This window comes from Balaenoptera ricei, chromosome 13 (assembly GCF_028023285.1).
Source record: "Balaenoptera ricei isolate mBalRic1 chromosome 13, mBalRic1.hap2, whole genome shotgun sequence".
Taxonomy (NCBI): Eukaryota; Metazoa; Chordata; class Mammalia; order Artiodactyla; family Balaenopteridae; genus Balaenoptera; species Balaenoptera ricei.
This window is the reverse complement of record NC_082651.1, coordinates 51,125,268-51,151,029: the sequence shown is the minus strand read 5'-3', so window position 1 is coordinate 51,151,029 and position 25,762 is coordinate 51,125,268. Positions and strand designations below refer to the sequence as shown.

Here is a 25,762-nt window from a genome sequence, read left to right as displayed (position 1 = left end):
CCTACCGTCTGTCTCTATGGCTGAACCACTTTTTAACTCAGAGTGGCCTGAATGATCTCAGATGGTATCACCATCTGTGTCAAGAGCACTCGTGAGGGAGCATTTTATGACAACACTCCGCTCTGTCTGCTGGGTTTTCTTCCAAGCTGCTGACACCCATTCTGCCAGTTTTGATGCACACGGCAGGCAATGACACCTCCATCATAAGAGCTGCCTGGCTGAGGACACTGTAATATGACTCCCAATTTTAGAGAAGTTAAAATGTGGGAAAAAATTCACATCCTAGAATCAATGAGATTCTGTAATGGAAGAACGTTATTTGAGACATTTCAATTTTATTGGCATCGCATCATTGTCAAACATCATATTATCATAAGTTTATACTGTCATTTGATCCCATTGCATATCTTCTGGTAAACCAGTTGGACAATACAGCTGAGCAAATATGAGATAGGAAAGAGGACAGTGATGGGTTTTCACCCTTGGGTGCAGTGGGCATTGAAAACTTTATTTTTATTTATTTATTTATTTATTTATTTATTTATTTATTTATAAAAATAAATTTATTTATTTATTTACTTTATTTTTGGCTGTGTTGGGTCTTCGTTGCTGTGCGCGGGCTTTCTCTAGTTGCAGCGAGCAGGGGCTACTCTTCGTTGGGGTGTGCGGGCTTCTCATCGTGGTGGCTTCTCTTTGTTACGAGGCACAGTCTCTAGGCGTGCGGGCTTCAGTAGTTGCAGCACGCAGGCTCAGTAGTTGTGGCTCGCAGGCTCTAGAGTGCAGGCTCAGTAGTTGTGACGCACGGGCTTAGTTGCTCCGCAGCATGTGGAACCTTCCCGGACCAGGGCTCGAACCCGTGTGCCCTGCATTGGCAGGCAGATTCTTAACTACTGAGCCATCAGGGAAGCCCGGAAACTTTATTAAATAACTGTTCTGCTCCTATTTCAGAGCATTCCTGGAACAAAAGCTAAACTACCCAACAGTGGTTGAAGGAGGGACTCCAAGGAGCAGTAGATGGTAGGGGGCAGGGTGTGGAAGTTAGTCTCATAAAGGTGAGGACAGAACCATGTGTTGCTTCTTTTCCTTTTCTTTTCTTTTCTGTTTTTTTTTTTTTTTAACTTCTTGGCCCTGTCGCCCAGCATGCAGGATCTTAGTTCCCCGACCAGGGATCGGGCTGCACCCCCTGCAGTGGAAGCGCACATTCTTAACCACTGGACAGCCAGGGAAGTCCCTGTGCTAGTTATTTTCTCATTGCCCATTCCCACCCTTTTCTGCCCTACTTTGTACCTGGGCAGGCTGACTGCTTAACAGACTACATTCCCTGGTCATTATAGTGCTCTGGTTTCCCGTGCGTTTGGTCAATGGGAGGGAGTTTAGACGGTGGGAAGAATGAGTAGGCTGGATATTTCCCCCCCTCACCCCCCAGCCCATCCCTACCGCTGGCAGTCAAAGGCACACTTTGGGCACTGACTCCTTCCTTCTGCCACATTCCTGTTGGGCAGCGCCTCTGCCTCAGCTACAACTCTCCTGAGTTCTGTATGAGCTCCCTCCTCTTGTCCCTAGAACTAGAACTTCCATGTAAATCCTGGATGCTTCTACATCCCTTGTTTGTATCCTTAACCTTGCCCACACCTCTGCAAATAATCCCTTTGCTATATTCCCTTCAGTTACCTCTTTAAGTATACCATTTATTTCCTGCTGAAACACTCAGTCCTTCCCCCAGGGGGAGTGACTCACTGACGGCTTGGGTGCTTCTTTCTCCTCTCATCTCTCTCTCTGGATCCGTGCCCCCTGCAGCAGGCACCCAAGTCCTCTCTCCTACGTGATACAATCTTACTGGGGCAGGCTCTGTTTCTGAAATAGGGAGATAAGCAGTGGGGGCCAATAGGTTAAGTCCTGGGGGAAGATATTAAGAAGTCCAGTTTTGTCTACAGATCAAAACTATACTCTATAATCTAGCTTAACCATTAAAAAAGTTAAGATTTTGTTCCCTAAGGTCTATTTCTCAAGTTGCTTCTGAACTCAGAAGGTAGGGGGCATTATTCATTGGCCCCTTAAATCCCAATAACCACTCTCAAATGTATATCTCCAGTTTCAGACCCATGTAGACAGCTGTCCTGTCATTTTGCTCTTCCTCTTTCTACCCCAACCTGTTCCAAGTTCCCTATTTCATTCCATCTAACCACTCTCCACCCAAGTGCTCATGCTGAAAGTCATTCTTTTTTATTTTTTTTTGAGGGCCCTCTTCCAGGTTTATTTTATTTTATTTTTTAACATCTTAATTGCAGTATAATTGCTTTACATTGTTGTGTTAGTTGCTGCTGTATAACAAAGTGAATCAGCTATACGAATACATGTATCCCCATATCCCCTCTCTCTTGCGTCTCCCTCCCACCCTCCCTATCCCACCCCTCTAGGTGGTCACAAAGCACCGAGCTGATCTCCCTGTGCTATGCAGCTGCTTCCCACTAGCGATCTATTTTACATTTGGTAGTGTATATGTGTCAATGCAACTCTCACTTCGTCCCAACTTACCCTTCCCCCTTCCCGTGTCCTCAAGTCCATTCTCTACATCTGCGTCTTTATTCCTGTCCTGCCCCTAGGTTCATCAGAACAATTTTTTTTTTAGATTCCATATATATGTGTTAGCATACAGTATTTGTTTTTCTCTTTCTGACTTACTTCACTCTGTATGAGACTCTAGGTCCATCCACCTCACTACAAATAACTCAATTTCGTTTCTCTTTATGGCTGAGTAATATTCCATTGTATATAGGTGCCACATCTTCTTTATCCATTCATCTGTTGATGGACACTTAGGTTGCTTCCATGTCCTGGCTATTGTCAATAGAGCTGCAATGAACATTGTGGTACATGACTCTTTTTGAATTATGGTTTTCTCAGGGTATATGCCCAGTAGTGGGATTGCTGGGTCATATGGTAGTTCTATTTTTAGTTTTTTAAGGAACCTCCATACTGTTCTCCATAGTGGCTGTATCAATTTACATTCCCACCAACAGTGCAAGAGGGTTCCCTTTTCTCCACACCCTGTCCAGCATTTTTTTTTTTTTTTTTTTAATTTTTGGCTGCTTTGGGTCTTTGTTGCTGTGCGCAGGCTTTCTCTAGTTGCGGCGAGCAGGGGCTACTCTTTCATTGTGGTGCGCAGGCTTCTCATTGCGGTGGCTTCTCTTGTTGCGGAGCACGGGCTGTAGGCATGCGGGCTTCAGCAGTTGTGGCACACGGGCTCAGTAGTTGTGGCTCACGGGATTAGTTGCTCTGCGGCATGTGGGATGTGGGATCTTCCTGGACCAGGGCTTGAACCCGTGTCCCCTGCATTGGCAGGCGGATTCTTAACCACTGCACCACCAGGGAAGCCCCTCTCCAGCATTTATTGTTTGTAGATTTTTTGATGATGGCCATTCTGACCAGTGTGAGGTGATACCTCATGGTAGTTTTGATTTGCATTTCTCTAATGATTAGTGATGTTGAACCTCCTTTCATGTGTTTGTTGGCAATCTGTATATCTTCTTTGGAGAAATGTCTATTTAGGTCTTCTGCCCATTTTTGGATTGGGTTGTTTTTTTGATATTGAGCTGCATGAGCTGCTTGTATATTTTGGAGATTAATCCTTTGTCAATTGCTTCATTGGCAAATATTTTCTCCCATTCTGAGGGTTATCTTTTTGTCTTGTTTATGGTTTCCTTGCTGTGCAATAGCTCTGAAGTTTCATTAGGTCCCATTTGTTTATTTTTGTTTCCATTTCTCTAGGAGGTGGGTCAAAAAGGATCTTGCTGTGATTTATGTCACAGAGTGTTCTGCCTATGTTTTCCTCTTAGAGTTTTATAGTGTCTGGCCTTACATTTAGGTCTTTAATCCATTTTGAGTTTAATTTTGTGTATGGTGTTAGGGAGTGTTCCAATTTCATTCTGAAAGTCATTCTTGACACCTTCTTCTCAACCTTATATACACGAATTTTCAAATACTGCAGACCCTGTCTATGAACAAATCATTAATCCATCCAACTCTCTCCATCAACACTGCTACAACCTTGGTACAAGCCACCAGTAACTGTTGCCCAGACCTTAGTAATAGCTTTTCTTAAAGTTTTAAGGGGGAAACAAACTAAAGAGGCAATGTATCATGAAGCTTCCAGGAAGTCCAAAATAATAGCTAAGAAACATTCATTCTAATATAGAATGAATTCTAGTCCTTTTTTCTAATAGTAAGTGACATATTTTTAAATGAAAGTGACTAACTAATATCTGAGGGCCTTAAAACAATAAAAAAGATAAGTGTCCCAGGGTTTGGAGCTGCGGGGACCGTGAAGGGTGGTGCTCTCTATTTGCTCCATGTTTGCAAGTGCTCCGTAGGATGAGACCTGAGCCAAATCTGGTGTTCATCAGTAGCATCACTGTTCTAAGAAATACATGATAAGGAGGACATCTTTGACCCAAAGATCCTCCAGGGCTCTCTGCCCAAATCCATTGCTGTTGTGGGTTGAATTGTGTACCTCCAAAAGATATATTCAAGTCCTAACCCACAGTACCAATGAGTGTGATCTTACTCAGAAATAGGGTCAATGCAAATATATTTAGTTAAGATGAGGTCATACTGAATTAGGGTATGACTGGTGTCCTTATAAGAAGAGAAGAAACACAAACAAAGATACAGAGGGAAGAGAGCCATATGAAGATAAAGTCAGGGTTTGGAGTTATGCTGCCCCAAGCCAAGGAACACGTAGGGCTACCAGAAGCTAGAGGAGGCAAAGAAGTATCTACCCTCAGAGCCTTTGGAGGGAGCATGGCTCTACAACAGGTTGATTTCAGATTTCTGGCCTCTAGAACTGTGAGATAATAAGTTCTGCTGTTTTAAGCTACCCAGTTTGTGGTACCTTGTAACAGAAGCCCTAGGAAGCTAATACGCCAGCCTTTAGGAACTTAGTCCTCTAGAGCAGGGGTTGGCAAACTGACTCACTGACTTTTTATTTGGCCCATGAGCTAAGAACTTTTTTTTTTCAGAAGTACAATTTGCAATCAATTTGAGAATAGGAAACATTAACTTTGAACCTCAATTAAGTGAAATGTTGTCTCCTAAAAAAGAATTCCATTTTTCTCATTAGCAGACCTGTATTACAAAAAATATATACTCAATTATTATTATATTTTTAATATCATCATTTTGAAATGTGCAGAAATTTGTTTTCTCTCTTATTATATGAATCCTTACATAATATTTATGGTTTTGCCTCCTGGCCCGCAAAGCCTAAAATATTTTCTATCTGGCCTTTCACAGAAAAAGTTGGCTAAACTCTGCCCTAGAGGAATCTCAGCATCATCTTCTCATTTAGCCAAGGAAATTTCTAAGCATCAGTGAAAACATTTTTAAAAAATATTTATTTATTTATTTATTTATTTGGCTGGCTGCTTCGGGTCTTAGTTGCGGTGCATGGGCTTATCTCTAGTTGAAGCAAGCGGGCTCCAGAGTGCGTGGGCTTAGTTGCCCTGCGGCATGTGGGATCTTAGTTCCCTGACCAGCAATCGAACCCGCATCCCCGGCATTCGAAGGCAGATTCTGAAGCACTGGACCACCAGGGAAGTCCCAAAAACATTTTAATTATGATAAAGAAGATTGATTTTTATCTGTTTTCATCTGACATAAACTTTTTTCCCTTGTTACTTTTTTTTATAACAGCTTTATTGAGATATAATTCACACAACATACAATTCACCCACTTAGAATGTACAGTTCAATGGTTTTTAGTATATTCACAGTTTTGCAATCATCACCACAATCAATTTTGGAGCATTTTCAGCACCCCATAAAGAAATTTCGTACTCATTGTACCCATTAGCAATTAGCCCCCATGTCCCACTAGCCCCACACCCTCCAGCCCTAGACAAGCATTAATCTACTTTCTGTGTCTACGGATTTGGACATTTCATACACACTTTCCATGTTACTTTTCTACATTTGCTTTGGTTGATCTTAATTTTTATTCATTTTCTTTCAATCCTTTAAACCAAGAACAAGAAGAATTAAGACCAGAGGTGTGAGCCATAAAAAGCTTTTACTTCTCTGACATCCATCTTTCCCATCTTGATATTTAGCTCACACATATGGTCCCACTGGCTACATGTCCCATGTAGACTAAAAATGTCCTGGACTTTACCCTACAGAAACATTACATGACTGAATGTCCTGAGGTCAGGAAACTGGAACTCAGTCCACAGAGTTCCTAAAGCTCCCAGCTTGTAGCTTTTTGAGCTGCTGAATTGTGACAAGTCAGGAATCACCCCAAATATCTGTCATAGTTTGTTGATAATATGAATCTCTGAAATAGGAAGAAAAAGTGGTAAAAAAGAAAATTACTTACACAAATTGCCTTTGAGAAATACAACATAATCTTTAAACATTTCATGTTTACCTAAAGTGAAGTTCTTTCAGAGTCAAGGTTTTATAAAAAATATTACTTGGCCTCACCAATTAATTATTTGCTTTAATTATCGGTAACAGATCCTCTGACTGGAAACCACCAGTTCACCTTGCTTGTTATAGTAATTAGCTATAATGACTTCTAATGGTCCTAGAATTTTTTCCTTACTTATTAAAGAGCCATAGCATTTAAATCACCTCATCTATTGTTCCGGCTATCTATTGCTGCATAACAAACCACCCCAAAGCTCACTGGCTTAAAATGACAACAATCATTTTATTATCTCTCGTGGTTTCTGTGGGTCAAGAATTCAGGAAGAGCTCCACTGGGTGGTTCTGCCTTAGGTTCTGCAGTTGAAGCCATTCAGTGGCAGGAGCTGGAAGAGTAAGCACTGGGAGAGCTTGGGCTGGCTGAGCATCTCTCTCCATTTCAGAAGGCCTCTCCATATGGTCTGTCTGCATGGGTTAGCTTGTGCTTCCTCATAGCATGGTGGTCTCAGGGTGGTACTGCTTCTTACACAGTAGTTCATGTTTCTAATGAAGGGCCCAGCAAACCAGGTAGACTCTGTACCACCTTTTATGACCTACCCTGGGAAGTCACATAATATCACTTCTGCCACAGTTTACTGGTCAACCAGTCACTAAGGTTTAGCCCAGATTCAGAGAGGGGCCACAGAATTCACCTCTTTATGGGAGGTCAAAGAATTTGCAGAAAGTTCTTAAAGTTGTCATCATCTATGCAGAAGACATTTTTTGGCTTATGCAATAATTACTCCAGTGAGAGACATTATTTCTCTCTTCCTTTTACTTCCTTGTGTTTTTTTTCCTTCTTTCACAATCCCCTTAAAATGTCTCCAATTTAAAGATTTCAGCTCCACATACTTTGCTTGGTACTTTTGTGTTCTGCAGATAGACTAATTCTTGCGCCAGACCCAAATATTTCTGGCTGTTCTGTTCTACTCTGCCTACTTCCTGTTTGGTTGACTTTTATTTCCTGTACTCTTTGTCAAGGGCTTTGTCAAAATTGTAAACTTCCATTTTGGCCTAAGCACTGTGTTCTATTTCTGAATCTGCCAGTGGTCTTGAGCAATAGTATGCATACAGTAACTGCAAGTATAATACCGGAAGTGAAAATTAAAATACTATGTCTTAACTTAATATAGATGGAATTAAATACCCACTTTAAGGAAATACATATTTTAGTGGAGACCATTTTCCAAGAGATCAGACCTCAAAGAGTCAGCTCACCTTCTCAGAGGTGAACTGCTTTGAGCCATTGGTTGGACCATCAACGATCCAGCCCCAAAGATCTTATTTCCAAGGGATTACAAGGCTAGCTAGAATTCTTTCTTTTAGAGACAGTTCTATAGCTCTTAAATTGTTTTGGGCTGCAAACAACGGGAACCTCAACTCAACTGGCTTAAACCATAAGAGAATGGTTTAAGCAGCTAACCATGTCATCAAAAACTCAGATTCCCTCTAAATCTTTCTGCTGTAACATCTTCAGTAAGTCGGCTTTATTTTTAACTCACGGTCTTAAAATGGCTTCTATAGTTCACTTGTCACTCGCAGACACAGCAAAGTCCAGTAAATTCCTAGATGTCTCTTTTTATTATGAATGAAAAAAATTATTCCAGGATCTCCCTAGCAAATTTCCCATCTTGTTACATTGCTCAGAAATGTATCATTTGCCCATTCCTAAACCACTCTGTGGCTCAAGAATGGGATTACCATGATTGGCTTAAAGATGCACTTGGCATATGTAGCACAGCGAATTACCCAAACAAAATCAAGATTCTGACAAAAAGGGGGAAGAGAAGAAAGAATGACAGATGGGGAGCCTTCTAATATTTGGATTTAATGTAATACAAAGGGAGAAATTCCCCTCCCGTGGAGTTCCTAGATCACTGAATGGGACCACAATTAATACAGTTGCTCAAAGCAGAAACCTGGCAGTTCTCTTTATCTATGTCTCCCAATAATCTATTCCCCAAAGCCACTGTCTTAATTCAAGCACGTATCTTCTCTCCCCTCCATTGTTACAATTATTTTCCTTACTGGTCACCTGCCTCTAGTCTTCCACTTCCCTTAATCCATCTTCCACATTGTTGAGAGGCTGAGCTTTCTCTCATGGATTATCAGGGTATTCTCAGTGGAGCGCAAATGCTAAAAATGGAGTGACTTTCTCTGTCCACTTCCTCCACATGAGTTGGTGAAATGTATTTTGTGGCTGCGATGTATGAAACAGTTCTGGTGCAAGGGTGTTCAAGAGACAGGTGAGGAAGCAACAGAGGAGATGGGATGGCATTCATTGCTATCATCAGCCTAATGATGGTATGGAGTCACAGAAGGGGTTAGAGCTGAAAGATAAAGATACTGTATTCATAGTAGATTCTGTGAGACTTTAGGCACAAGCAGTCTTTTGTGAGTCCCAGGTGACTGTGATACAGTGTTGGACAGAAGGGAAGGTTTTCTGAGCTCAGCAAAGCAGGAAAGAATATTTCATGATCTATTGTACTCTGTCCCTCCTATTTCAGTGATATACCAAGATCATATCAAAAGTCTAAGGCAACATGGATGGACCTAGAGATTACCATACCAAGTGAAGTAAGTCAGAAGGAGAAAGACAAATACCATATGATATCACTTATATGTGGAATATAAATATGGCACAAATGAGCCTATCTATGAAACAGAAACAGAGTCACAGACATAGAGAACATACTTGTGGTTACCAAGGTGGACGGGGGGTGGGGGAGGGATGGACCGGGAGTTAGGAGTTAGTAGATGCGAACTATTATATATAGAATGGATGGATAACAAGGTCCTACTGTATAGCACAGGGAACTATATTCAATATCCTGGGATAAACCATAATGGAAAAGAATACAGAAAAGAATGTATATATGTGTATAACTGAGACATTTTGCTGTAAGCAAAAATTAATACAACATTGTAAATCAACTATTCATCAATAAAAATAAATAAATTTTAAAAAGTCTAAGGCAAAAAACATACACAAAATATACCCAGTAATATGAAAGAAAACTTTATGATTTTTAATATTGATCTATAATGTTTAATAAGTACTAAATAAAAATAAATGTGTATATGTTTACTATGAAAATGAAAAAGTTCCTTCTGGAATATCCAAAATTAGGTTTAATATAGTTTGAACCTCATTAGAGATTTTGATAGTTTGCTGTAAATATTAGATGAAATATTAATAATAAATTATTATTAGATGAAAATTATGCTTTCTTCAATCTCAGTCGTTAGATAACAAAATACAAGTCTTTCTTATGCAGTAATTTAAAAAGCCCAACCTTCTGCTCATAATTTCCTATTTTTCCAACCTTCTCACTCCATGGTCACACAAAATCTGTTTTTTAACCTCAGTAAGACCTACAAACCTTGGAACTATTCCCAGTTTGCTAGGACATCCATTTTCCAGCCAGCTTCCTTCCTTAAAGAGCTTAGTAAAAAAAACTGTGTAGCAACACAAGACAATGGGGATGGTATAAATATCAAGTGGAAAAAAAAAAAGGCTATCAGATTTTATGTATGCATAGTATTCATTGCTGTAGCTATATAAATTATGTAATAAAAGTTATCTGAGGATATACTCCAAACCATTACTCTTGGATAATTTTTTCCCAGGGTTGGAGGTAAAGTCATTTTAACTGATTCTCATTTTCTCTGCTTCAATTTTTTACCATAATCAAGTAATAGCAGAAGAAATAAATCAAAGCCTGCATATGAAAAAGTCCTGGAAGGAAACACATACACACACTCACACATGCACATAGGTGATATCTATATTAGTAAGATAGAATTATAGGCCATTTTTCTTCTTTTCTACAACTTTCTTTAATGTTATATATAACATTTTTTTTTGGCCGCACTGCGCGGCATGCAGGATCTTAGTTCCCCGACCAGGGATCAAACCCACGCCCCCTACAGTAGAAGTGCAGAGTCTTAACCACTGGATTGCCAGGGAAGTCCCCTATATGTATAATTTTGATGGAATTTAAAAATAAAAATTTTAGCAAAAATTTAAGAACTTTGCATATTATTGAATAATTTAACTGGTTGGCACAACTTGCTTCTATGATATTAATCCATGATTTTGGTATTTGTCTTAATATAATCACTATTATGCCTCTCTGCAGGCATGGTTACTTACCTCTTCAGAGAGGGAGAGTTGAAGCCTTGTGTGTGTGTCTCGCTCTCTTTTATTTTTTTAATTTTAATTTTTATTTATTTATTTATTTATTTATGGCTGTGTTGGGTCTTCGTTTCTGTGCGAGGGCTTTCTCTAGTTGTGGCAAGTGGGGGCCACTCTTCATCGCGGTGCGCAGGCCTCTCATTATCGCGGCCTCTCTTGTTGCGGAGCACAGGCTCCAGACGCGCTGGCTCAGTAATTGTGGCTCACGGGCCTAATTTCTCCGCGGCATGTGGGATCTTCCCAGACCAGGGCTCGAACCCGTGTCCCCTGCATTGGCTGGCAGATTCTCAACCACTGTGCCACCAGGGAAGCCCCTCTCTTTCTTTCTTAATAGTACCTCATGGGCTTCCCTGGTGGCGCAGTGGTTGAGAATCTGCCTGCCAATGCAGGGGACACGGGTTCGAGCCCTGGTCTGGGAAGATCCCACATGCCGCGGAGCAACTAAGTCAGTGAGCCACAATTACTGAGCCTGCGCGTCTGGAGCCTGTCCTCCGCAACGGGAGAGGCCGTGACAGTGAGAGGCCCGCACACCGCGATGAAGAGTGGCCCCCACTTGCCGCAACTGGAGAAAGCCCTCACACAGAAACGAAGACCCAACACAGCCATAAATAAATAAATAAATAAAATTAAAAAAAAAAAAAAAAATAGTACCTCATGCCCAGTGGTAATAAGTTGTTACTCATATCAATACTGGACTGATGCAATGTATAACAATTTATATTTCATTAGATATTTACTGAGCATCTCAATACTCAGGGCACTGTACTGACCACTGTAGGGAATAAACGATGAATATGATTTTTACTTTTCCCATGGAGTTCAACTGAGGACTTCTGGGAAAACAGCATGAGGGTCTTCTTTTTTTTTTTTTAATTGAGGTATAGTTGATGTACAATATTACATAATGAGAGTCTTAAAAGATACAGAGCCTGTGAATGCTAAGTACTCCATATGTTAGCATTTTTATTAGTAAGATTATGGCTGCTAAAAAATTTTTTTATATTGCCTTATATCTTAGATCAGATTTGGAAATGCAATGTGACATACAGGACAAAGATCCAAACTATTAGTTTGGAAGTCTAGTTTCAAGTTCCAACTCAGCAACTAACTAGCTGTATGACGTGGGCATAGTACTAAAATTTTCTGTCCCTCAGTTTTTTCATGTGTAAAATGGGTTCCTTCCAACCTTAAAATTTAACTATCCTCTGTTGAGACATATCAGAAACATCATATGACTTTAAGGTGATGATGACTTTATTACCAGTTCTGAAAAATGCTAATTCTAAATCTCTGCAAGTAATTATTGGATCACATGCTTGTGAAACAACAGTTATTATTACTACCATTACAGAAACCAAGTTAGTATACTATGTCATACTTCCAAGCAGTGCTATACACATAAAACTAGCATATACAGAACTATAGGGCCTACACAATGTAAAGATTAAAAAGAGAGAGGTATTTTATAAATGGATGTTTTATGACTGCTTTTTAGAGTTTTCACATACTAAGATTTCATTTCTCTGGGTGTTCACAAATCTCACGTTTCAGTTCCTTAAATGAAAATAGGTGAGTGGGGAGGGTTCCTCAGAGCTATAGTTCTTACTTTAGGGACTGGTGTTAGGAGGGGGAGCAGGCAAAACTGATGATGGCAGGATCTGGGTTTGCTGCCACACGCCAAACGATTTATGCATTTTTGAAGTTAATCTACATATTTCCATTTTCCTGACAGCAATTCCTGCAGTATCAGCAGTTTTCCAGATTAGAAATCTGGGACTTTTCTTTGACTTCTGGTTCTTCTTAATTCCCTATATCCAGTTGGTCACCAAGGCTTATTACTTTTCTTTGTAATACCTCTTGTTTTCCTTCCTCTTCTTTTTTTACTTCATTTCCACATTCACCATCCTGGTCTGTTTCAGACTCATATTTGTTTCACTGCAATAACCGCTTAATGGAGCCTTTTTTTTTTTTTAAATAAATTTATTTATTTAATTTTTGGCTGCGTTGGGTCTTCATTGCTGCAAGCGGGCTTTCTCTAGTTGAGGTGAGCGGGGGCTACTCCTCCTTGCGGTGCGTGGGCTTCTCATTGTGGTGCCTTCTCTTGTTGTGGAGCACGGGCTCTAGGCGCGTGGGCTTCAGCAGTCGTGGCTCGCGGGCTCGAGAGCAGGCTCAGTAGTTGTGGCACACAGGCTTAGTTGCTCCGCGGCATGTGGGATCTTCCTGGCCCAGGGCTTGAACCCGTGTCCCCTGCATTGACAGGCGGATTCTTAACCACTACGCCACCAGGGAAGCCCTAATGAAGGCTTTATATGCTACCAGTGTGATTTTCCTGAAACACTGCTCCCATCACAGCACTCTCTAGTTTAAGATCTTGGAATATTTCTCTAATGCCTGAGACAAAACTAAACTACTCCTCCTGGCATTCTAACCCCTCCATTACCAGGTTTTAACCTTATTTCCCTCTGTTTCCTAACACATACTCATATTAGTTATTGTAATGCTAGCTGCTATAACAAAGAGATCCAAATGCAACGGATGAGAAAAGAGAGAAATTCATTTCTCAATTTAATGTCTGAGTTCCAGGATGCTCCATGCAATCACACAGGTTCCTTCCATCTTGTTTCTCGATCCTAACCTCTAGGACATCATCCTCAATATTAGAACTGAATCTGGATGACAGGACATCATCTCATTAGCTTGAGGGAAGGCAAAAAAAAAAAAGAAGCAGGCTAAACATCTGAAAGGCTCTGCCTACGAATGGGTGGGCATATATTTCTACCCAAGGGAAGCTGGGAGATAGAGTGTAGTTGGGCAACATATATCAAGCTACAATTAATACAGAAAAAGAAGAAAAGTCAGCTAGCACTGTCTGCTGCACACACTCTGCTTCAATTGTCCTGGGCTCTCCAACATGCAGTTTTTCTTTCTTTCTCTCCTTCCCTTCTCTCCACTTAGCCAAATGACATCCACCCTACTTAAGCATTACCTCCTGTCGGTATTGCAGCCATTCTCAAAGAGTGCTTCAGTATGCTGAAGAAAGTGGAAATGGTTCCAGGACTGTTCAAAACTGAGTTATAGTCCTCATTTTTTTATGACATGTTTTTCCCTTTAATTTTGTCTTTTACAACCTCTTAATCCACGGAAGTGGATTTTGGAGGTCTCAAACAATGCCCACATAGGAAGTAAGTAAACAGGAGAGTAGCAGTGAAGAGTTCTGGTAAAATCCACTCCTAACAGCTGAGTCCGGCCATTGCAACTGTATGTCCTGACTGGTAGTATTCGAACTGGGACTAGTGTGTAGTCTTTTTTTTTTTTTTTTTTTTTTTAATTTATTTATTTTTGGCTGTGTTGGGTCTTCGTTGCTATGCACGGGCTTTCTCTAGTTGAGGTGAGCGGGGGTTGCTCTTCATCGCAGTGCGTGGGCTTCTCATTGCGGTGGCCCCTTCTGTTGTGGAGCACGGGCTCTAGGCATGCGGGCCTCAGCAGCTGCAGTACGCAGGCTCAGTAGTTGTGGCTCGCAGGCTCTAGAGCGCAGGCTCAGTAGTCGTGGCACACGGGCTCAGTAGTTGTGGCTTGTGGGCTCTAGAGCGCAGGCTCAGTAGCTGTGGCTCACGGGCTCCATTGCTCCACGGCATGTGGGATCCCCCCGGACCAGGGCCCAAACCCGTGTCCCCTGCATTGGCAGGCGGACTCTCAACCACTGCACCACCAGCGAAGCCCTAGTGTGTAGTCTTGATAAGGCTTAATTTCTTGTAAAATATCCTTGTGGCCTAAATTGATGTAAAATATCTGTATAAACTATGGATAAAAGTGGTATCAAAGAGAAGCAATGCGGTCATGTTCATCTAAAATTCTCTAAGAGACACACTGAATCTGATGAACAGGATCATTCTGGTTATTAGACAAGTGTAAAAATAACTGCTTAGGCACGTTAAAGTATTGAGAGAGAAGTGTACCACTGTCTACAATCCAAGGTCTGTGTCGTTTGCAAAGCCAGGGCCCTTAGTTATGTATGGAATAGGGATAATTCAACAGACTTTTTTCACAGCCTCCATTAAATATTATTCAAGACTCTCTCACTCTTGGGGTAGTCAATACCAAATATAGATTCCAGGGCCCTTCTCCTACCCACTGAATCAGAATTTCTGGGAGTGGGGCCGAAGAATCTGTATTCCCAACAAGCTCCCCACGTGATTCTTCTGACAACCAAAATTCAAGAACCACTGTTCCAAACCACTGGGGATATTTTGGAAATCTATGACCAAATAGTGCACACCACTGGCATTTACTGCAGGAGTGGTCAGGAATGCTAGATGCTAGATGCCCTGCAAAGGACAGTGCAGCATGGCTAAGGATTGTCCACCATCCTCATGACTTACCTACGTTTCACCAGAAATTCACGTTCATGTAGATGAAAAGTCTATTATAATAATATAAGCCTAGATCACCACTCCATTTTACATATAAACACAAAATATTTTTTGCATGGTTTTAACAGAAACTGAATTTCCCAGTAATACAACTACAGTCGTTCCTCAGTATCCAAAAGGGATTGGTTCTAGGACCCCCACAGATACCAAAAATCCTTGGGTGCTCAAGTCTCTTACATAAAATGGCATTGTATTTGCACATAACTTACAGCACATCCTCCCTATATACTTTAAATCGTCTCTAAATTACTTATAATACCTAATACAATGTAAATGCTATGTAAATAGTTGTAAATACAATGTAAATGCTATGTAAATAGTTGCTAGTGCACAGCAAATTCCAGTTTTGCTTTTTGGAACTTTCTGGAATTTTTTTCCCAAATATTTTCAATCTGTGGTTGGTTGAATCTGTAGATGTGGAACCCATGGATACAGAGGGCTGACTGTACTGTGTAAATCAAGAGAAGATTGTTTTATTAGAAAACTTTTTAAAAGTTGAAAAATCGTTAACTGTGACAGCTTACCAATACAACATACCAGTGTCAGGCTGCATTTGTAGCCTGTGATTCTACATATAGGTGCAAACATTTGAAAATTTCATTATATCTTTTTTTAAAATTAATTAATTAATTTTTGACTGCACTGGGTCTTCGTTGCTGCACGCAGGCTTTCTCTAGTGTGGCGAGCGGGGGCTACTCTTCCCTGTGGTGCGCGGGCTTCTCATTGCGGTGGCTTCTCTTGTTGCGAAGCACGGGCTCTAGGCACGTGGGCTTCAGTAGTTGTGGCACGTGAGCTCAGTAGTTGTGGCTCACGGGCTCTAGAGCACAGGCTCAGTAGTTGTGGCTCATGGGCTTAGTTGCTCCACGGCATGTGGGATCTTCCCGACCAAGGCTCGAACCCGTGTCCCCTGTACTGGCAGGCGGATTCTTAACCACTGCGCCACCAGGGAAGCCCCATTATGTCTTTTAATGTAGTCATGCCCAAGCATTTACATATCAAAGTCAATATTATTTTTTATAAATGACTTTTTAATTTCACCTCGATATTGCTATTATGGCATTATTTTTGTTTGAAAACATACATGGAAGGTAGATTATACATATGATTTTCACTTCAGGGTAGTAAAGGGAATATTACAAATATCTGTTATAAAACAGTGGACACTGATCTGGTAAGGCAGAGAACCACTGCTATTGATACTAAAGAACATGTCTTAAACATTTTAAATCTTGCTGTTGAAAGAATAAAAAAGACACTTGGCATCAACTGAATAGATGTAGTTATAACGAAGTTTTAGAATTAGATCAATTGTAGGCTCAGAAGAGCTATCCAAATGCAAGGTGTATGATATATAGCACACTACAGACCAGACGTGGTAGGATGTTCAATAACCCAACCAGGCCTGAGAAACAAAGGTGCTGATCTCTAGACAGGATAATTCATTCAACAAATATTGAACATCTGCTATGTGCCAGCCATCTGGAATAAGATTTCCTGTTTTCAAGGATTTTATAGTTTAGTAAGGGAGCCAGGCACATGACCAGATAACTGTAATTCAGTGTGGTAAACCGGCTGATAGATAATATGCTGGCTATTATGTTGTCCAGAGAAGAAAGAGCCTATCTGGCCAGGGGAATCTGTAAAGGCTTCCTGTAAACTGAGTCTTAAAGGATGAGGAGGAATGAACCAAGTGAAGAAGTGGGGGGGCGGGAGGTACAAACTATTAGGTGTAAGATAGGCTCAAGGATGTATTGTACAACACAGGGAATATAACCAATATTTTGTAATAAATGTAAATGGAAAGTAACCTTTCAAAATTGTATAAAATTTTTTTTAATGTATTACATTGTGAAAAAAATTTTTAAATAAAATGAAAAAAGAGTACAAAAAAAAAAAAAGAAGTGTGTGTTAGGACACGGCGAGGAGGGAGGTGGTGAGCAGGGTCTCAAAGTAGGGCTGTGCTGGTTGTGTGGCCCTGGTGGGGAAAGGTATTCAAAAATCTTTTCAAATATTTTTAAAAATTGAGATATAACATACATAAAGTAAACAAATCTTTATACACCAGTATAGCTCAATTAACTTGTAAATATATGTAACCCATATCAAAGATAAACAAAGCCAGACACTAGTTAGAGTGATAAAGACAGATTCTATTCAGTTCAGTAGGGAAGACAGCCCAGTGTAAACTGACTTCAAATTTCATTTGTGCAGAGGTAACTGGGCATTTTCAAGGGAGAATGAGGGAATAGGGAAGGAAATAAGCAGCATGAGGGAAGTGGAAATTTATTAAAAAGTGGGAAGGGGAGTTGGTCAGTATATTTAGGCCATGCAGGTTTGTTAACTGGCACTTATGGAAGTGAGGCTCCCACCCTCCCACAGAGACTGGGAGATAGAGGTCCTGACTTTAGGTGTTGACTGGAATAAACAGTAAATTCTTTTGGCAACCTTGAGTTTTCTCAAGCAGGAACTGATGGGGGCTGAAGTTGTCATCTTAGGGATGTGGCCTTGAGCTATCAGAAAATTTGCTAGTGTTATTCAAGTCTCTTAGCAAGAGAGGATTGGCAAAATCATTTGTGCCGAGAGTCTTCAGTTGTTATAGGCCAAGGTTGAGGCCTAGTTGAGAAGAGGGCTCAGAGGAGCCTGACAAGAGTTTGGTCAAGGAGAGAACCTTTCTCACTCACCACCCAGATCAAGATATGGAACATTTCTAGCAACTCAGAAGGCTCCCTCAGGGCCATTTCTCATCAATTTCCATCCTTAAAGATACCAAATATTTTGCTGTCCATCACAATAACTAGTTTTATCTGTTTTTGAACTTGATATAGATGGATTCATATAGTATATACTCTTTTGTATATGACTTTTCAACTTATAAGATCCACCCACATTGTTATGTGGCAATAGTACATTCTCTTTCATAACTGGGGAGAAATCTGTATTACGAATATAGTGCAGTTTATTTATCCATTCTGCTGCTGATGAACATTTTAGTTGCCTTCCTATTGTTGGATAATACAAATAAAGGTTCCCTTAAATATTCTTATCTGTCTTTTGGTAGATACAAGCACTTATTTCTGTTTGGAATATACCCAAGAATAGTACTGCTGGATCATTCGTTATTTATATTTTAGGTTTAATAGATACTGCCAATTTTCCAAGGTTGTTGTACCAATTTATATTCCTACAAAAAATTTTAAGAAAATTCCATATCCTCACCAACACTTGGTATTATCCTTTTATTTTTAGTCATCTGATGAGGTGTAGCATTATTTTATTGTTTTTTTAATACATATTTTCCTGCTGACTAGTGATTCTGAGCATCTTTTTATATGCTTATTAGTCATTTGGCTATCCTCCTTTGTAAAGTGCCTATTTGAGTCTTTTGCCCACTTAAAAAAATTGAGCTACCTATCTTTTTTTTTATTGATTTGTAAAGTGGATATGAGTGTACCAGTTGGGTACTCTGGGAAGCAGATGCCAATATGAAATGAGCAATGCAAGAGATTTATTGGGGTAACACCTACGAAAGACAAAGGGGAGAGAAAGAAGCAGTAGATAGGGAAAGTTCAGATGCAGGTCTGACACTTGTGAAAAGAAAGGGGGAAGGAAGGAAGAAGTGGACAGGAATAGAATTAGATTGGGGTGCATCTATGATAAAGTCTCAGCCAGCCGCATGGGGAGCTCTGACACAAAGAATGCCCACAGAGAAGTCCTGTGCTGGCCAGAGATAGCAAGCCTTTGTACCACCACTGTCCTTATAACTGGCTAGGTGCTTCCAATGAAACACACGGCCTTGGCTTGAAAGCTGAGGTAGACCCTCTTGAGAAGGGAGATCTGAGCAGAGTATCTTCAGGGATACCATAGAGTTCTTTATCAGATGTATGTATTGCAAGTATCTTCTCCCAGTATGTGGCTTGCCTCTTCATTATCTTAGTGGCATTTCTTAGTTAATTTTAATTAAGTCCAATTTATCTATCTTTTCTTTGCTAGTTAGCACTTTTTGTGTAATGTTCAGCAAGTCTTTGCTTATCCCAAGGTTATGAAGGTATTCTCCTATGTTTTCTTCTAGAAGGTTAATTATTTTACTTTTCACATGGAGGTCTATGATCCATTTAAAATAATATTTTAGGTACGGTATAAGTTTGGGGTCAGGTTTCATTATTTTCCATATAGATGACAAATTTGTCCCAGCACCAGTTAATGAAAAGACCTCCTTTTCCCCCACAGAACTGCAGTGGAGACTGTTGTAACAAGTGACTGTATATGTATGGGTCTGTTTCTGGATTTTCTAATCTAGCCCATTGTTCTATTTGTCTAAAACTATGCCAATATCACACTATCTTAATTTCTGTAGTTTTATAATAAATTTGGCTATCTGGTAAGGTACATTCTCCATCTTTATTTTTCAATATTGGCTTGGCTATTCTAGGACTTTGGTATTCCTAGATATATTTAAAAATTACCTTGTCAATTCCAACAAAAAATATGTTGTTTTTTTTTTTTTTCCAATTTTTCAAAGACAGTTGTAATGCCATAGGGAAAATGCTCATGATGTTAAAATGAAAAAAGCAAGATACAGTACCATATATGCAGCATGATCTCAACTATGAAATAATTTTAATATTTATACATTGAAAAAAAAAGACTGGAAGAAAATGCACCAAACATTTAACTGCAGTTATCTCTGTATAGTGGGAAAACAAGATACTGAATTTTTTACTTTTTGGAAATTTTCAAATTTTCCAAGAAATTAGTATTTATAAATCAGAAAACTAGTAAAAAAGAATTAAAAAATGTTAAACTGCTTCACAACTAACTACCAATGGATTATTAAGGAAGTACTAGGTGAGTAAACTGGCTTTGAGGCATGGCTACATGGACTTTTTCACCTCAATGGAAAAAATGTCCAAGAAAATTTTATTGCAAATTCATGACAGTTTTGTATTATTAATGTTGGAAGCTTTAGTTAAGTCTTACCCACAGAAACTTCAGTTGCTAATATCTAATCTTAATATACAGAAAATGCCAACTTTTCATCAAAAATTTAATGCTATCTTAATTGCCTTAATTTGTTCAGAGGCTGGTCTGAACAAAGGGTATAATTTTAAAATTCCAGCCTTCAGAAGAGTTTCAATTAAAGAAGATTTGAAATAATCAATTTTAAGCAATTAAGAGATGAGATTTGCCTTTGGTGCACTAATCTCTTACATCTTAATTTCCAAATAAGTTTTTAAAACATTTTACTGTTAAATAACTATTGACAGTTCTATTATTCCAGGAAGATGCAGAATGCAACATTCAACAAACATTTATTAAGAATCTACTATGTTCCACACATTGTGCTAGGAGTGTGGGCAAAAGGAAGAAAAGGGATTCTGAAAGGTGGTTGGATATAAATCCCCCACAGGTCAGTTCTAATTAATTCTGTACAACAGAAAATTGCCACGAAGTTTCTTTCATACTGTACCATTGGTTTAAAAGCACTTAACCTAAGTATTTGTGTGGCTGTCAATGTTTGTTTCTATATATTTAGCTTTATCAATGGAAGGAATGAAGAGTGACAGAAAAGGGGAGAGAAACAGAACCAAGCACAAATAATCAAATTTCTTCTTAAAGGTACAGATCTCAATTTTATCAGGAAGATTTGTTCTCACCAAAATTTGGGAACTTCTCTACTACACACAGGCCAAAGAATGTTCTGACAAAATAGCAAAAGCTACAAAACTTGTGCTCAAAGGAGCAAGAAAATCCTATTGGTCCATGCTGCCTAAAATCACAGCTTTCCAAAACTCTAGGCGAAGAAGGGATCCATTTTATGACAAATTAGGAATCTGCCTTACATTTTTTTCTAAGTAAAAATTCCTACCTGACCTTACACCCCTAAATATGATATCAAATGAATGCATTTTTCTTATACGGCCCTATACCCAGTCTCTCCAGATCCAAGAATCTTGTCAAGCAACTTAATGATTTAAGAGACTAAGGATCACCCCATATACCAGAAAAAGACTTTGTTAGACCAAAAAGAGAAGCCAGATATGGAGCCTATTAACTCCTGAAGCGATGGCACTGTGCCTCAATGTGATTGCCTAGGATTACATGCTTCAAACTGTCTAATAATGCAATTCTATTAGTCTAGAAACTCCCTGAGAGATTATGTGATTCATCTTTGTATCACCTGCCCTTATCACTAGCTTCTAATAAATAGAATGCTTGGCTGTTTACTGTGTTCAGTAAATGTTGGGTAATAGGAAAGGCTACAGAATGACAAGACACATTTGTATTTTTAAATGATCACACCTTCTACAGAACGATTTTAATTGCAGAAATCAGAACTCATAACACCACATATGCTGGGTTTTTGACTGGGACCCATTAAATCTATAGATTAATTTGGAGAGAACTGACATTTAAACAATACTGAGTCTTTCAAACCACAAACATGGCATGTCTCTGGGAAGGAGCATTCTAGGCAGAAAGGAAAGCATGAACAGGGCAGAAAGACAAGAAACGGCATGGCTCATGGAATATGAGAAGCTATGAAGCAGTTCAGTGAGGTGTGAAGTGCAAGGTGTGGAGGGCAGAAGATGAGGCTAAAGAAATGGACAGAGGCCAGATTATGGGGGAACTTGTCAGCCATGTCCAAGTTTGGATCTAAGGCTAATGGATGGCCTTAAAGCACAAGAGTGGTATGGTCTGATGTGCATTTGTCCAGAGGAGTCAAGCAGCAATGGGTTTGAATATGATTGAGTGGCTTTCAAATGGGACAAAAGTATAGACAGGCATAATAGTTAGAAGTCCATTCCAGTAGTTCAGGTGAGATACGATGAAGATTTGAACAAGGACAATGGCACTTAAGATGGAGAAGCAATGGATTCATACTGGACTGGTAAAATCAGCAGGACTTGATGATGGGACATTGTGGGTTAGGTAGGGGATGATTAGAGAGAGAGCCAAAGATGGCTCCCAACTTTCTAACTTGTGTCTGGGTAGATGGTGGTACAAGGAATATGGGAATAAGAGTAAACTTGGAAGAGGAGATGCTGTGTTGGTAGAGTCTGGGATGTCTATGAGTCTCCTAACAGACAACTGGATATACAGGTCTGAAAGCCATGCAAAGATCCAGGCTGGATATATGGTCCTGGGACCATAGGTAAAATCATGGCAATGGGTGACATCACCCAGGGAGTGTGTGTGAGCTGAGAAGTACTTAACATCCCTCCCTCATATTCCCATTCAGACTTAAATTTTCTAAGTTCTTTGTCTTCTTTTTCAAAAATAAACCCATTGATATCCCCTGGGTTAAAAACCACACAAGAAATACTGTGTACTGGTCTGACATTATACTTATGACCACAAATTTCAAATGATCATTCAGTACAGCCAGACACATCTAATGTTCCACTCTCACAGACTGCATTTTCAGCTTCTCCTCTTGCTTGTTGCCCTCCACTCTCAGCTGAACATAACCTCATACCTCATACTTCACTGAAAAAAAAAATGCAATTTGACTGACTACTTACTTCATCTCTATACCACCAGGTCTACCAGGTTCTACTTTCCTTCTTGTTACCACAGGGGAAGTGTCCCCATTCCAATCTATGGCCAATCCTATAACCTGTGCTTTAGATTTCATTCTTTCTCCTTTACTCATTACTCCCTTCCTCTTAATCATCACCAATTTCTCCTTCACTAGTGAGTCAGTCTTATCTTTTACAAACATGCCTTAATCTGACCCTCTATAAACAAAACAAAACTGCAGTACCAGAGACTGCTGGTAATTACTCATATCCAATTTCTTCTCTACTTCTACAGCACATATTTAAATTCCATTTCTCAAATTGTATTTCTCAGCCCCCTTGTGGAGGCCATACGGAAAACAGACTGTGACCAGAAGGAATGTATTCCACTTTCAGGTCTGGCGCATAAAAATCTCCCATTCGTGGGCTTCCCTGGTGGCACAGTGGTTGAGAATCCGCCTACCAATGCAGGGGACACGGGTTCGAGCCCTGGTCTGGGAGGATCCACATGCCGCGGAGCAACTGGGCCCGTGAGCCACAGCTACTGAGCCTGCGCGTCTGGAGCCTGTGCTCCGCAACAAGAGAGGCCGCGATAGTGAGAGGCCCACGCACTGCGATGAAGAGTGGCCCCCGCTTGCCGCAACTAGAGAAAGCCCTTGCACAGAAACGAAGGCCCCACACAGCCAAAAATAAATTTTAAAAAAAAAAAAATCTCCCATTCGTGATTCTCTACCCTCTTTCCTTTTCCAAGATGACTTTCAAATCCACATGTTGGTGCTACAAGATAGAAGGCATCTAGGCTCCTGGATTACTTCTGGAAGAAAGCCACTCAACTCACATTGGACTGTGACTCAAGTGATAAATAACCTTTGTGTTAACCTGTTGAGATGGAGGTTGTAGCGACAGCCCTTAGCCTAAGACAACCTCACATCCCCCTCCAGCTATTGCCCCATTTGTTTCCTTTAACAGTCTTCAAAGAGTTGTATATACTCATCCTTTCCATCATTCTCTTCTCAACCTCCTCCAATTCAGCTTTCATTCCCACCATTCCACTGACATGACTCTCATCAAGATGACCTTCATCTCGCCAAATCCAAGGTCATTTCTTTATTCTCATCTTTTGCAGTCTCTCAGCATCATTTAACACAGCTGACCACTTCCATTCTTTTTGAAACAGTCTCTTGGTTTTCCTCTTCTTTCACTGGCAGCCCCTTCTTTTCTACCAGCCTTCCTGGATTCTTTTTAATTTTTTTTCTCTGTGCTCCTTTTTTTTTTTTTTTTTTTAAATGAAATGCTGCTGACTCACACATCTTTATTTCTACCTTTGACCTCGCCCCTTAGCTTAGTTCTATATATTCAACTACCTACTCAGATATCTAATAGGCACCTGTAACTTAAGTCTAAAACACAACTCCTGGTTTTCCCTCTCAAACCTTTCTCTCACCAGCCTTCCCTTTTACCTTGTTGCTCAGACCAAAAATGTGAGTTATCCCTGATTCCTTTTTTTCCCCTTCCATCTGCATCCAATCCATCAGCAAGTCCTTCAGGCTCTGACACCCAAATCTTACTGAATATGACCCTTTTTCACCATCTCCTCTGCTAAAACGTAAGTCCAAACCACTTTTACTTCTCCCTTGGACGACTGCAACAGCCTCTCTGCCACTCTGCTTTCACTCCTGCCCCTGGTTAGCATACAGTGCCCCTAGCAGTTTAATACATCAGCCAGAGTAAACATCTCGAAATGTAATCATAAATCAATCACGTGCTTAAAACTCTCCAGTAGGTTCCTGTGTGCACCTGGAATAAAATCCATCCTCCTTACCATGGCCTACAAAGCCCTACGTGATCTGGCCCCTGCTTATCTCTTCAACCTCATTCAGTTTAGTTTGGTCCCTCTGGTGTTTCAGTCCCTCACATAAGCTCTTTCCTGTCTCAAGGACTTTGTACTTGGTGTTCCTCGCACTGGAATGCTCTTTCCCTGAATCTTTCTGTGGATGTCTCTTTCTTATTTCTCAGGACTCCGCTCAAATGTCACCTCCTCAGAGTATCCCTCTCCCTCAGTCACTTTCTATCCCATTACCTCATTTTCTTGACAGCAATAAAGAAACAAAATAGTTTAATAATAGTATTTTAGATGATCTTATTTGCTAACACGCTTGATGTCTTTCATGTGAGACAGAGTTGTGTGAAGGCAGAGACTTTGTCTTTTTTAATTGAGGAATAGCTGATTATCTTGTTATTAGTGTTCGTGCCACAATCTAAAGAGCACCTGGCACAGAATATATATTTGTTGGACTGAATAAATAGTATCAAAAACTGTAAGCCCTTGAGGAATAGTACCATGTGTTACATTATAATCCCTACCAACTAGCTGCCAATCATCTTTACAGTAATAAACTATTTTCCCCCCACATAAGTCCAAAAAAAAAAGTAAAAGCCACTACTCACATTTGTTGTTGTTTTTAGTCCATCCATCACCTTGTCTTGTAATCTTCCTTTTTTTCTAATTAAGTTTATCCTGCACAAGTGAAATATTTTCACTTTTCAGATGTGGACTGGATCTTTGAAAAAAGGGTTCAGCAAGTTTCTAAAATAGTGAAAGGATTTTCAAAAAAGCCTTTAAAAAGGTGAGATAATATAAATCTATAGCTTATTCATGTGACAAATAAAAATAGCCCTGGAAATAAATACAAACATGTCATCCTATTAGTGAGGAGGTTTAAATAAGCGAGTCTTTGAAAAATAAAAATAAAATGAATTCAAAATTCTGTAGTGTGACCAAATCTCATAAGATCCAGCTTGTGATTTCATAGATTGGAGTGGTTTTAGGACTAGTTTGGGGTCCTGCAACTGGGACAGATTCTGTTTGGCCCAGAACTCTTCAGTAAGCAAACATTATTGTGTCCTATTAAGAAGCACCTAAAACCAATCAATTTCTGGAGGTGAAATATAAACAAATACACACAAAATATTTTCCATTCCTATTCGTCTCTCATCCTCCTGTTGGATTCTTAAACATTTATGCTTAGTTCATTCATATAGTTCTCACATTTGGGGTTGTAAGGGTAAATACAAGTCTAAAATAATTAAATTTAAAAATGTGCCTGGTGCCAAAAAGAACAAAGAACATTACCCCCTCTCTTTTCATTTAG

At 39.8% G+C, this 25,762-nt stretch overlaps 1 long non-coding RNA gene across 3 annotated transcripts in view; it reads right to left on the bottom strand.

The window, feature by feature from the left end:
- LOC132377181 (uncharacterized) overlaps positions 1-25,762 on the bottom strand; it is a 108,417-nt gene that overhangs the window by 81,423 nt on the left and 1,232 nt on the right. For all 3 annotated transcript variants that reach the window (XR_009506561.1, XR_009506562.1, XR_009506560.1), the window contains exon 2: positions 25,059-25,128. This is a non-coding gene — a long non-coding RNA (uncharacterized LOC132377181). The remainder of the gene's footprint in view (positions 1-25,058; positions 25,129-25,762) is intronic.